The sequence below is a fragment of the Marmota monax genome, unplaced genomic scaffold, assembly GCF_021218885.2.
Source record: "Marmota monax isolate L192 unplaced genomic scaffold, Marmota_monax_Labrador192_F-V1.1 WCK01_AAM20220418_F8-fsc00088, whole genome shotgun sequence".
NCBI classification, from domain to species: Eukaryota; Metazoa; Chordata; class Mammalia; order Rodentia; family Sciuridae; genus Marmota; species Marmota monax.
The window spans coordinates 2513986-2527779 of record NW_026694492.1 but is presented as its reverse complement, the minus strand read 5'-3'; the positions used below and the strand labels follow the sequence as shown (position 1 = coordinate 2527779).

Here is a 13794-nt window from a genome sequence, read left to right as displayed (position 1 = left end):
CACTTATTTTGGGGAATTAGGTCATTGGCTATAAACCCTGCTATGAACTCTTCTGGATATAGCCATCTATCTCATAGCATTATGCATTCAGCATTTATTCTTAGTTTCTTTCTCTTATTTTTTTTAGCCCAAAATGAAAGATTTCAAAATAAAAGTTAATGCATTCTGCTTTGTGGAATCCAGAATGCAAGTACATTATGTGGTAAATTTTTATCATTAGGAATTACAGTTGATACTCTTCATCTGTGGGTTCGACATCTATAGATTCAACCAAACATGGATCAACAATATTCTAAAAATTTCTGTACCAAACACATACATTTTCCCTCTTGTCATTGTTCCCTGAGTAATACTGTCTATCAATTGCTACATAGCGTTTATATTATATTAGGTACATGCATAATATATACATGATTTAAAGTATATAGGAGGATACACATAGTTTATATGCAAACTACACCATTTTAGAGAAGGGACTTGGGCATCTGAGGAGTTTGTATCCATAGGGCCCCTGCAACTAATCCCTCACAGATAGTGAGAGACAAATGGATAGGAATAGAAGTCACCTTAATCTGATTATCAGTATGTATCAAAGCTACTTCCTGAGGGAAATTTCAACCCTACACCATTTTTCAAATACAAGGCATAATTATTTTGTAAGACTAGAATTCCATCATGCATCTTATTTTTAAAATATGTTAATTTTTTTTAATACCACAGAATATCTGAACTGGGTGAAAGGCATTATTTTTCAAATTCTATCTGCAGTTCCTATCAAAAACCCAATTAAAATTTGAGCAGAATAATCTATAATGAAAAGTCTTATTTGATTTTATGCTTGTAAAAGTCTGATCATAGGAGAGCATCCTACCTGGAAGGCATTACTTTACTGTCTTCATTGATGTCTTCAGAGATTTATAATTAATCACAATTCCATTAACTTTTATTGAAGATTTATGTAAGTGCTGACCATATGACCATATGACCATATGGATGCATTTTGGCTAAAATATATCCAGAAAGAAATTATCTGTATAATAAATTTTTTTAAAAAATTTGGTTCTTAGGAAATCAAAGCATCTCTTTCTACTGCATGATTCCTACTCAGCACATACAAGAAAAAGTATGAAATTCACTGTTTACTTATAGCTTTAGATATCAAGAAGCTTAGAGCCAAATTACAAATAATAAACAAGTAATTAATTTCACTCCACATTTGTAGGACAATGATTTCAAATTTATCTTTATTTGCACATATATTTTAATCCTTGTTTCCTTCAAGAAATAGAGATATTTAAATATTGAAAATACCCCCAACTTGTAGACATAGCTCTTGATTTGGCAGAAAACGCTAATAATGGAAATGTAAAAAACAAGTAACCCGATGGAAACTTCAATCACTATTTAGTATGAGACTTTCCTCAGAATGGAATCCATTCGGTTCATTTTGGGGTACAACATACACTTGAAAATATACTTTTGTTTTTTTAATTAGCTTCTGCTAATTATAATATAATAAAAATTGTCCAAATAAGAGAAAAACATATTCTAATAAATGATATAATAAAATGGAAAATGTAATGAACCAGCTCTGCAAATTGTATGATTTCTAAAGCTCTTGAAAAAAGTTTGGGAATGCATGACACATATCCTCACAGGGCCTGATCCTGCTGCCTGAAAACAAGTTAAACTCACAGAAGTTAATGAATTTTCTGTCCTGAAATTTTTCATGAAAATGGAATACAACCTATCTCCAGAAAGGGCCTAAGAGAAGCAAGAAAAGTCACTTTGATTTTCATTCCACCTACAGGGAAATGGGAACTTTCAGACAGAGATATTTGTTTCAGAATGCCCCCCCCATCTGTCTTCCTAAAATACAGACTTAATTGCTAATTTAATTGAATTGTTTGAATATTTCTCTTTTGTTGTAGTTATAGACAGACAAAAAAAAGATATTATCAATCTTTGTGGGGTGATGAGGAAAGGGTGGCATTTACTTCTTTCAGAGTCGGTTTATACTTTTTCCACTTGGCGAGGAATTTTGTGTCATGATGGTACTTTTGATGTTAAGTATCAGAAAGCTTCGTCTGGCATAAACCATGAAATTAATTGGCTCATAAGACTGAAGTGCAGAGGTGAGGCGGGGGTTGTCACTTATGATAGGTCCCCAGATCTTGGCTACTTCCCAGGCTTCATTGTCCTCCATGGAGAGGCTTTGTCCTCAGTTACTGCCTATCATCTCAAAGATGCAGGTCTAAACAACATAATCTCATACATAGAAATCCTGAAAGATCAAAATTCCTAAAGTCATGCTCCGTTCGGCAGCACATATACTAAAATTGGAACGATACAGAGAAGATTAGCATGGCCCCTGCGCAAGGATGACACGCAAATTCGTGAAGCGTTCCATATTTTTAAATATTCAGGAGGACCTAGAGTCAGCAGAAAAATGGTCATATAAAGAACTCAAGGAATACCTTAGACAGATGGAATGGAACCTTAAAGAGGATACGAGACAGCAAATCCAAACAGTGAAAGAACACTTTGAAAATGAATTACATAAACAGATAAAAGAAGAAGTTAAGCATCTTTATCAGGAGATAGAGATTATAAAAAAAATCAAACAATAATTCTAGAAATGAAGGAAACGATAAACCAAATTAAAAACTCAATTGAGAGTATCACTAACAGAGTGGAGCAAGTAGAAGCCAGAACATCAGATAATGAAGACAAAATATATCATCTTGAAAAGAGCCTAGCAAACTCAGAAAGGCTGGTTAAAAATCACGAGAGAAACATCCAAGAGATATGGGATAACATAAAAAAACCAAACCTACGAGTCATCGGGATAGAAGAAGGTACAGAGATTCAAACCAAGGGAATGAGTAGCCTGCTGAATGAAATAATTACAGAAAGCTTTCCAGAAATAAAAAAGGAAACTGATATACAAATTTTAGATGCATACAGGACACCGAGCACACAAAATCACAGTAGACCAACACCAAGACACATTGTTATGAAGATATCCAATATACAGAACAAAGAGAAAATTTTAAAAGCTACAAGAGAAAGGAGGCAGATTACATTCAGGAGTAAACCAATAAGGTTAACAACGGATTTTTCATCACAGACGCTGAAAGCGAGAAGATCCTGGAACAACATATTTCAAACACTGAAAGACAATGGATGCCAACCAAGAATTCTGTATCCAGCAAAATTAAGCTTCAGGTATGACAACGAAATAAAAATCTTTCATGATAAACAAAAGCTAAAAGAATTTGCAGCCAGAAAACCAGCATTGCAAAGCATCTTGAGCAAAACACTACACGAGGAAGAAATGAAAAACAATAACCAAAACCATCAGTGGGAAGTGCCTCTATAAAAACAGAGGGTGGGGGGAAAGCTAACCATGGAGAAACAAACTAAATTAAATTAAAAAAAAGAAGATAAATAATCAAACATGGCTGGAAGTACAAACCATATATCAATAGTAACTCTAAACGTTAATGGCTTAAACTCTCCAATAAAGCGACATAGGCTGGTAACATGGATTAAAAAAACAAATCCAACAATATGCTGCCTCCAGGAGACACATCTGATTGGAAAAGACATACACAGGCTGAAGGTGAAAGGTTGGGAAAAAATATACCACGCACATGGTCCTCGTAAGCAAGCAGGGGTGGCCATCCTCATATCGAATAAAATTGACTTCAAGACTAAGTTAATCAAAAGGGATAAGGAAGGACATTATATACTGTTAAAAGGAACCATTCACCAACAGACATAACAATTATCAATATTTATGCACCAAATAATGGTGCTGCGACGTTCATAAAACAAATTCTCCTCAAGTTCAAGAATCAAATAGACCACAACACAATAATTATGGGTGACTTCAACACACGTCTCTCACCATTTGACAGATCCTCCAAACAAAAGTTGAATAAAGAAACTATAGAACTCAATATCACAATCAACAACCTACACTTAACTGACATATATAGAATATATCAACCATCATCAAGTGGATATACTTTTTTCTCAGCAGCACATGGATCCTTCTCAAAAATAGACCATATATTATGCCATAGGGCAACCCTCAGTAAATATACAGGGGTGGAGATAATCCCATGCATTTTATCTGATCATAATGGAATGAAACTGGAAATCAATGATAAAAGAAGGAAGGAAAAATCCTACATCACATGGAAAATGAACAATATGTTACTGAATGATCAATGGGTTACAGAAGACATAAAAGAGGAAATCAAAAAATTCTTAGAGATAAATGAAAATACAGACACAACATATCAGAATCTATGGGACACAATGAAAGCAGTTTTAAGAGGGAAATTCATCGCCTGGAGGTCATTCCTCAAAAAAAGGAAAAACCAACAAATAAATGAGCTCACACTTCATCTCAAAGCCCTAGAAAAGGAAGAGCAAAACAACAGAAAATGTAGCAGAAGGCAAGAAATAATTAAAATCAGAGTGGAAATCAACGAAATTGAAACAAAAGAAACTATTGAAAAAATTAACAAAACTAAAAGTTGGTTCTTTGAAAAAATAAATAAGATCGACAGACCCTTAGCCATGCTAACGAAGAGAAGAAGAGAGAGAAATCAAATTACTAACATACGGGATGAAAAAGGCAATATCACAAAAGACGCTACAGAAATACAGAAGACAATTAGAAATTATTTTGAAAACCTATATTCCAATAAAATAGAAGATAGTGAAGACATCGATAAATTCCTTAAGTCATATGATTTGCCCAGACTGAGTCAGGAGGATACTCACAACTTAAACAGACCAATATCAATAGATGAAATAGAAGAAGCAATCAAAAGACTTCCAACCAAGAAAAGCCCAGGACGGGATGGGTATACAGCGGAGTTTTACAAAACCTTTAAGGAAGAATTAATACCAATACTTTTCAAGCTATTTCAGGAAATAGAAAAAGAGGGAGCTCTGCCAAATTCATTCTATGAGGCCAACATCACCCTGATTCCGAAACCAGACAAAGACACCTCAAAGAAAGAAAACTACAGACCAATATCTCTGATGAACCTAGATGCAAAAATCCTCAATAAAATTATGGCGAATCGGATACAAAGGCACATCAAAAAAATTGTGCACCATGATCAAGTAGGATTCATCCCTGGGATGCAAGGATGGTTCAATATACGGAAATCAATAAATGTTATTCACCACATCAATAGACTTAAAGATAAGAACCATATGATCATCTCAATAGATGCAGAAAAAGCATTCGACAAAGTACAGCATCCCTTTATGTTCAAAACATTAGAAAAACTAGGGATAACAGGAACTTACCTTGACATTGTAAAAGCTATCTATGCTAAGCCTCAGGCTAGCATCATTTCAATGGAGAAAAATTGAAGGCATTCCCCCTAAAATCTGGAACAAGACAGGGATGCCCTCTATCACCACTTCTATTCAATATAGTTCTTGAAACACTGGCCAGAGCAATTAGACAGACGAAAGAAATTAAAGGCATAAAAATAGGAAAGGAAGAACTTAAATTATCACTATTTGTGGATGACATGATTCTATACCTAGAAGACCCAAAAGGGTCTACAAAAAAACTACTAGAACTAATAAATGAATTCAGCAAAGTGGCAGGATATAAAATCAACACGCATAAATCAAAGGCATTCCTGTATATCAGCGACAAAACTTCTGAAACGGAAATGAGGAAAAACACTCCATTCACAATATCCTCAAAAAAAATAAAATACTTGGCAATCAACCTAACAAAAGAGGTGAAGGATTTATACAATGAAAACTACAAAACCCTAAAAAAAGAAGTAGAAGAAGATCTTAGAAGATGGAAAAATATATCCTGTTCATGGATAGGCAGAACTAACATCATCAAAATGGCAATATTACCAAAAGTTCTCTATAGGTTTAATGCAATGCCAATCAAAATCCCAATGGCATTTCTTGTAGAAATAGATAAAGCAATCATGAAATTCATATGGAAAAATAAAAGACCCAGAATAGCAAAAGCAATTCTAAGCAGGAAGTGTGAATCAGGTGGTATAGTGATACTGGATTTAAAACTATATTACAGAGAAATAGTAACAAAAAACAGCATGGTACTGGTACCAAAACAGGCGGGTGGACCAATGGTACAGAATAGAGGACACAGAGACTAATCCACAAAGCTACAACTATCTTATATTTGATAAAGTAGCTAAAAGCATGCAATGGAGGAAGGATAGCATCTTTAACAAATGGTGTTGGGAAAACTGGAAATCCATATGCAACAAAATGAAACTGAATCCCTTTCTCTCGCCATGCACAAAAGTTAACTCAAAGTGGATCAAGGACCTAGATATCAAATCAGAGACTCTGCGTCTGATCGAAGAAAAAGTTGGCTCCAATCTACATATTGTGGGGTCAGGCTCCAAATTCCTTAATAGGACACCCATAGCACAAAAGTTAATAACAAGAATCAACAAATGGGACTTACTTAAACTGAAAAGTTTTTTCTCAGCAAGAGTAACAATAAGAGAGGTAAATAGGGAGCCTACATCATGGGAACAAATTTTTACTCCTCACACTTCAGATAGAGCCCTAATATCCAGATTATACAAAGAACTCAAAAAATTAAACAATAAGAAAACAAATAACCCAATCAACAAATGGGCCAAAGACCTGAACAGACACTTCTCAGAGGAGGACATACAATCAATCAACAAGTACATGAAAAAATGCTCACCATCACTAGCAGTCAGAGAAATGCAAATCAAAACCACCCTAAGATACCATCTCACTCCAGTAAGATTGGCAGCCATTATGAAGTCAAACAACAACAAGTGCTAGAGAGGATGTGGGGAAAAGGGTATTCTTGTACATTGCTGCTTTCCAAATTGGCTGCAAACTGGTGCAGCCAATTTGGAAAGCAGTATGGAGATTCCTGGGAAAGCTGGGAATGGAACCACCAATTGACCCAGCTATTGCCCTTCTCGGACTATTCCCTGAAGACCTTAAAAGAGTGTAGTACAGGGATACTGCTACATCAATGTTCATAGCAGCACAATTCACAATTGCTAGACTGTGGAACCAACCCAGATGCCCTTCAATAGATGAATGGATAAAAAAAAATGTGGATGTGGCATTTATACACAATGGAGTATTATACAGCACTAAAAAATGACAAAATCATGGAATTTGCAGGGAAATGGATGGCACTAGTGCAGATTATGCTTAGTGAAGCTAGCCAATCCCTAAAAAACAAATACCAAATGTCTTCTTTGATATAATGAGAGCAACTAAGAACAAAGCAGGGAGGAAGAGCAAGAAGAAGCGATTAACATTAAACAGATACATGAGGTGGGAGGGAAAGGGAGAGAAAAGGGAAATTGCATGGTAATGGAGGGAGACCCGCATGGTTATACAAAATTACATATAAGAGGTTGTGAGGGGAAAGGGGAAAATAAACAAGGAGAGAAATGAATTACAGTAGATGGGGGTAGAGAGAGAAGATGGGAGGGGAGATAGTAGAGGATAGGAAAGGTAGCAGAATACAACAGTTACTAATAGGGCATTATGTAAAAATGTGGATGTGTAACCGACGTGATTCTGCAATCTGTATTTGGGGTAAAATTGGGAGTTCAAAAACCACTTGAATCAAATGTATGAAATATGATATGTCAAGAGCTTTGTAATGTTTTGAACAACCAATAAAAAAAAATGAAACAAGAAAAAAAAATTCCTAAAGTCTAAAATCCTGGAAATCCCCAATAATTAAAATACCAGATGCTGGAATTCTGAATGCTGAAATTCTGGAAACCTCAATTCCCATAGTGGGTGGGGTGGGGAGGCACTGATTTAGTCAGCTTTTTTCATCATTGTGACCCTAAAACCTCACAAGATCAATTAGATGGGGAAAGATTTATTTTGGCTCAGTGTATCAGAGGTCTCAGTACATAGAGGGCCAACTCCAAAGCTCTGGGTCCACCCAAGGTGGGGCAGAACATCATGGTGGAAGGATGTGGCCAGGGAAAACAACTCAGGACATGGCACCAGGAAGCAGAGAGTTTCACACACCAGGGACAAAATATAAACCCCAAAGGCATGGTCTCAGTGACTTCTCTCCTCCAGCCATACCTTATCTGCCTTCAGTTACCATCAATTAATCAATATCAGGGAGCACAACTGTCATCATCACATCATTTCACCTCTGTACCTTCTTGCAGTATCTCACACATGAGCTTTTGGGGAACACCTCATATCTAAACCACAATGAGTGTTGTATAAGAGGTGAATTTGGGGAATGGAATTGGTATGTTTTTGGTTGTTTACAAGATAGCTGCATCATGTGAGTTAGAAAAAATATTCATAGACAGATTTAGTATTATTTTGGGAGTGCCTAGTAGGTATTTCCAGAGGAGGTCAGCATGAAAATCTGAGTAGACTAGGTAAGAATGATGTTCCTTAATTATGGTAGGCACCATCCAATTAGCTGGTGCCTGCAGAGAACAAAGGCATACAATAACCAGTTTCACTCAGAAGCTGGGGAAGAGTTTCTTCTGCTGCCTTGGACATCTTTGAATTTTTTTTTTTTAGTTGTAGGTGGATATAATACCCTTATGCTGGTGGGACTGCAAATTGGTGCAGCCAACATGGAAAGCAGTATGGAGATTTCTTGGAGAATTATGAATGGAACCACCATTTGACCCAGCTATCCCTCTCCTTGGTCTATACACAAAGGACTTAAAAACAGCATGCTACAGGGACACAGTCACATCAATGTTTATAGCAGCACAATTCACAATAGCTAAACTGTTGACCAACCTAGATGCCCTAAATAGATGAATGGATAAAAAAATGTGACATATATACATAATGGGATATTACTCAGCAATAAAAGAGAATAAAATCATGTCATTTGCAGGTAAATGGATAGAGTTAGAGAAGAAAATGCTAAGTAAAGTTAGCCAATCCCAAAAAATCAAATGTCGATTATTTTCTCTGATATAAGGAGGCTGATTCATAGTGGGGTAGGGAGGGGGAGCATAGGAGGAATAGATGAACTCTAGATAGGGCAGAGAGATGGGAGGGGGTGGAAGGGGGCATGGAGTTAGAAATGATGGCTGAATGTGATGGACATTATTATCCAAACTACATGTACAAAGACACGAATTTGTGTGAATATACTTTGTATACAACCAGAGATATGAGGTAGTGCTGTGTATGTGTAATAAGAATTGTAATACATTCCACTGTCATATATAAATTTTAAAAAATTAATTAAAAAAAGAAAACTCCTAAAGGTTGCCAGACTTTGAACTCCAAGACTTAGACCTAAGTAGTCTCACAGGAGGCTGTTTTTAATCAATCTTTTCATAAAACTTAAGTCATCTGTCACAGCATTTCAGATGACTACAGTTTTAAATCTGGGTGCACACAATTACTAACCATAGTGATGTGCATTTCTACAATTCGTGTTTGACCTACTTATTTACTAATGTTTTTCTGCTCATAATTGTTATATCTGTTTGATAGCTGTTAGTATTGCCTGAGTGTTTACACTTGCAAAAATAAGATTGTTAGTGTCATTTAATTTTGTAAAGTGGCCTATGAAAAGTGTGTTGGGTTTTGATACATTTCTGAAATGAATCTTGTTTTTAAAATGTAAATAAATAAATTTAAAAGAACTTTTAAGTTATTTTTTTCAAATTGTACTTTGGGGATTTTCTTTTGTCATTATAGCATTCAGGAGTATGTCCTTTGGGACTAGGGTCTAAGCTCATCCTCAATCTGGCTTCTTCATGGTCACAAATTAGTTGTCATTGGCCAGCAATCAGGACAATATACATTCTTCATCATTTTCAGTGGGAGAGAGTGGAAATGGTTTCCCAAGGCTGCCTTCTAAAAACAGGGGAGAACCTCCATATGACCATCTAATAATCTGATCCTCCCATCTCATCGTCCCAAGTTTGTTCATAGGAACACTGAGGAGGTAATCACTGATGAACATGTAGGATTACCAGAACTTCCATAGACTAATCTGAACCCATCTCTGAAACCTCATCTGAAGTCAGCATCTCCCAAGCTACCCAGAAAGTGGGCATGAGGAACAGACACATCATCAGTGTAGGTTCTGTGTTGAAAGACAATAGTGGTGTGACTACTGGTCATCAGACAGGAATACGTGTATATTCATCATTTCTTTGCAAAACATTAATCCATTTATTCACCCAGTAGAACATGGAACATCTATCACGTTCTTGGCGCCCTGCTACAGCAAAGGGTATAAGGATATCAGAGGATCAGCAGCCAGGCAGAGAACTGACTGCAGTAAGTGGCTGAAAGTACACTGGATATGAAGATGTCTTGAAATTACAAAACCTGCGTATCTGCTGGGATGTCTATGTGGATATAAATGTACTCAGGTTTAGGGATCAAAGGTAATAAAAGAGTTCTGTGACTATGTTAGGAAGAAAAAGGGAATATTTTGATGTTTGCGAGACTTTAAAGCAGATCTAACTGCTACGTGTAATCAAACCAAGTATGATTAATTCCCAAGTAAGAGCAGCCTTAGGAGCCAAATATCATGAAACAATTGGGCAAATAATTTCAAACAGGAATATCTAAAACTTCCCATCTTATAAACTAGTTTAATTAACTTAGTAGATACAACAAATCAACCTTGATCTTTTTTGTCTTTTGTATAAACATTCTCCTCAAAACAAATTAAAATAAAAAACAAAAACAAAAACAAGCTGGGGTCTATGTCACTAATTTTTCCTTGCATTATCCAAGCCCATATTGGGTTAGATGCTCTCCTGTGCCCTTTCACATTTGTGAGACTATGTTATGAAAGCACATGAGTTTAATGTCAGCGTGTAAAAATAATCTTCACTATTTACAGGCACATATAATTTTCCTGGAAATAGCCACCTCTGTAGAGAAAAAATACAGCACTTGTTTGAAATGTCTTTTCTCTTCTCACAGAACATGATTTTTAATTATAACTGTTCAAGAGAAGTCCAAACAAGATTACTCACAAAGCTCCTTCTTCTTTCTGGGCTCCCAGGGAGTTCATATTTCTCAGCTTCCCTCTAGTTTCCGATTAAGGGCCACTTGACCAAAGAAATGTGGGCAGAAGAGAAAGCCATTCCCTTGTCTGACCTCTAAAATAACTTGTGGCACTGTCCAATTTTCATGGAAGATAAGGATTTCCTGGATGCACATCCCGTGTATCTTTAGAGCATGGGCTATCACAGACCGCCATGTTATCCTTCACAGAGCAGAAGCAGGAGGCTCTCTATGTGCCAAGGCTTCCCAGATTCATGTCTGTATATATCTCCAGTGTTTCCTTTACTCAGAATATTTGAGTACCGTGGCTCTACCACCTCATAAAAAAATCTACCTTTTCGATAGTAAATTTTGTTTTCTTTGAGTTGTCTCCATGAATTCTAAATTTGAGGTAACTGTTGCTGAATTTGGTAATGTCAAAACAAATTTTGTGACATCTAGGGTTTCTATCATTATTTCTGCTATTTCACTACAAGAAGTGTACCATGAAAGATGCTTCATTGAGTGACACTATAGGTCAACAAATGTATGGAAAAAATGTTCAACATCTCCAGCAATTAGAGCAATGCAAATTAAAGCTACACAGAGATTTCATCTCACTCTAGTCAAAATTGTAAATATTCAGAATACAAGTAACAATAAATGTAGCTGAGGATGTGGGGGAAAAGGTACACTCATATATTGCTGGTGGGATGTCAAATTGGTGCAACCACTCTGGAAAGCAGCATGAAGATTCCTCAGAAAACTTGGAATGGGTCCACCATTTGGCCCAGTTATTCCACTCCTCAGTATATACCCAAAGGACTTATATACCCAAAGTCAGCATTCTATAGTGACACAGTCACATCAATATTTATAGCAAACTTAATTCACAATAGTTAAGCTCTGGAACCAACCTCGATACTCTTCAACAGATGATTAAGAAAATGTGATAGATATATATACACAATGGAATATTATTCAGCCACAATGAAGAATGAAATTATGGCATTTGCTAGTAAAGGGATGGAACTGGAAATCATCATGCTAAGTAAAATAAATCAATCCCAAAGAACCAAAGACTGAAATTTTTCTCTGATATGCAGATGCTAACAAAAAATAAGGGGGGTGGTGGAGAATAGAAGTTCATTGGATTTGACAAAGGAGACTGAAGGGACAGGATTGGGAATGGGAATAGGAAAGACAGTAGAATGAATCAGACATAACTTTTCTATGTTCATATATGAAAACATGACTAGAGTAACTCCAAATCCTGTACAGCCACCAGAATTGGAAATTATGCTATATATATATATATATATATATATATATATATATATATATATATATATAGCGAAAATAATTCTACTGTCATGTGTAACTATAAAGAACAAATAAAAAATTTTTAAAAAGATTCTTCATTGCCAGAGGTCCTCCAGTCCCAATGTAGTAACCATTATTCATCATTCCTAATGCACACTAAAAAATCCCACTTGCTGTGTAACCTTCCCTGACCAACTCAGTCCTGAAGAAATTCTAAATTCCTTAGCAGTTCTGCTAAATTCTTTGAGTTAATAATATTAATTGCCTTGAGGTATCATCTGTATTTGGTCTCAATTTATTGAGCTCTTTCCTTACTTTTAATTCATCCATTTATTCTCTTCTCCACTCTATGTCCATATAAAACAGGGAAGTGTTAGCTGAGATAATTTTCACTCCACTTCCTGCTGCATTAACTGAGCCCACATCCAGGTAACCATATTCTGAGGCCACCACCCCCATACATTCACAGGGGGACTGAGAGAGCTGAACAGTTTTAAATGCAAAAGCCACAGTCCTAAAGGAAGTCAGATGATAGTTAGGGCTATAAATATTCGACTGGAAAGAAAGTAAATGAATAAACAACTCCAGCTTGACAATGAAGTCTGCCTCACCGGGAACAGAAATAGGGTAGATTTTCATGAGTTCTGGAGAAGAATGTGAGCACCTGGCCTCTGGGTAGATTCTGAGGACAGTGGGAGTAGCTGGCAGAAACCCTAGAGTTTGAGGGGGAATCTCTGTGAAGGGAAAACCTGAGTGAAGGTGAAAGCAAGCCCCCGGGAGAACTACTCCATACCACAGTGTTCTATATCCAGGGAGCATGATGATCCTCAGGAAAACTGCAGAAGCTCTCTCTCCCCCAGGAAGACCTGTAAGGTCACAGAAAATACTCACAAACCCCAGGAGCTGCTGCAAACAGCTGATAGACCTGACGTAACCACGGAATTAGGATGGAGAAGGTGGAAGAAGATTAATGGCATCCTGGAAATTGCAAGTTAAGGCATGACTGTGACTTTGGACTGTGTACAGGGACAGGAAACAAAACATTCTCTATTGTGTGAGGCTGCTCAGTCTTTTTGCTACTTCTAGTTTAAGGCATTCCTATAGTTACCCAAGGCTCCCTGTTAAATATTTTATGGTTTGTGGGACGTTTATAATTTCTAATACAATCTTGCTTATGGAGACTACCATTGTGGCTAAATATATATTATCATCAAGGAAATAGGTCTACTTTAGGGCCTGAAGTTGAACAGTCGTCTAATACGTCTGTTGTTTCTTTGCAACTCCATTTGCTACTAGGAAAATGTATTTATTTCATTGATATTTACATAACATTCTTCATGTGCCAGGGACAGCTCTAAGCACATTACCAATATAAATTCATACAATCTCCATAAAAACTTTATAAGGCAGGCACTGTTA

The 13794-nt window shown here is 36.4% G+C and overlaps 1 protein-coding gene and 1 non-coding gene across 4 annotated transcripts in view; one reads left to right on the top strand and one right to left on the bottom strand.

Annotated features, from left to right (window-relative positions):
- Dcc (DCC netrin 1 receptor) overlaps positions 1-13794 on the bottom strand; it is a 1097715-nt gene that overhangs the window by 245891 nt on the left and 838030 nt on the right. The window lies entirely within an intron of this gene.
- LOC124075868 (U6 spliceosomal RNA) lies at positions 2310-2416 on the top strand. Its single transcript, XR_006846197.1, has one exon. It is a non-coding gene; the product is annotated as a U6 spliceosomal RNA (small nuclear RNA).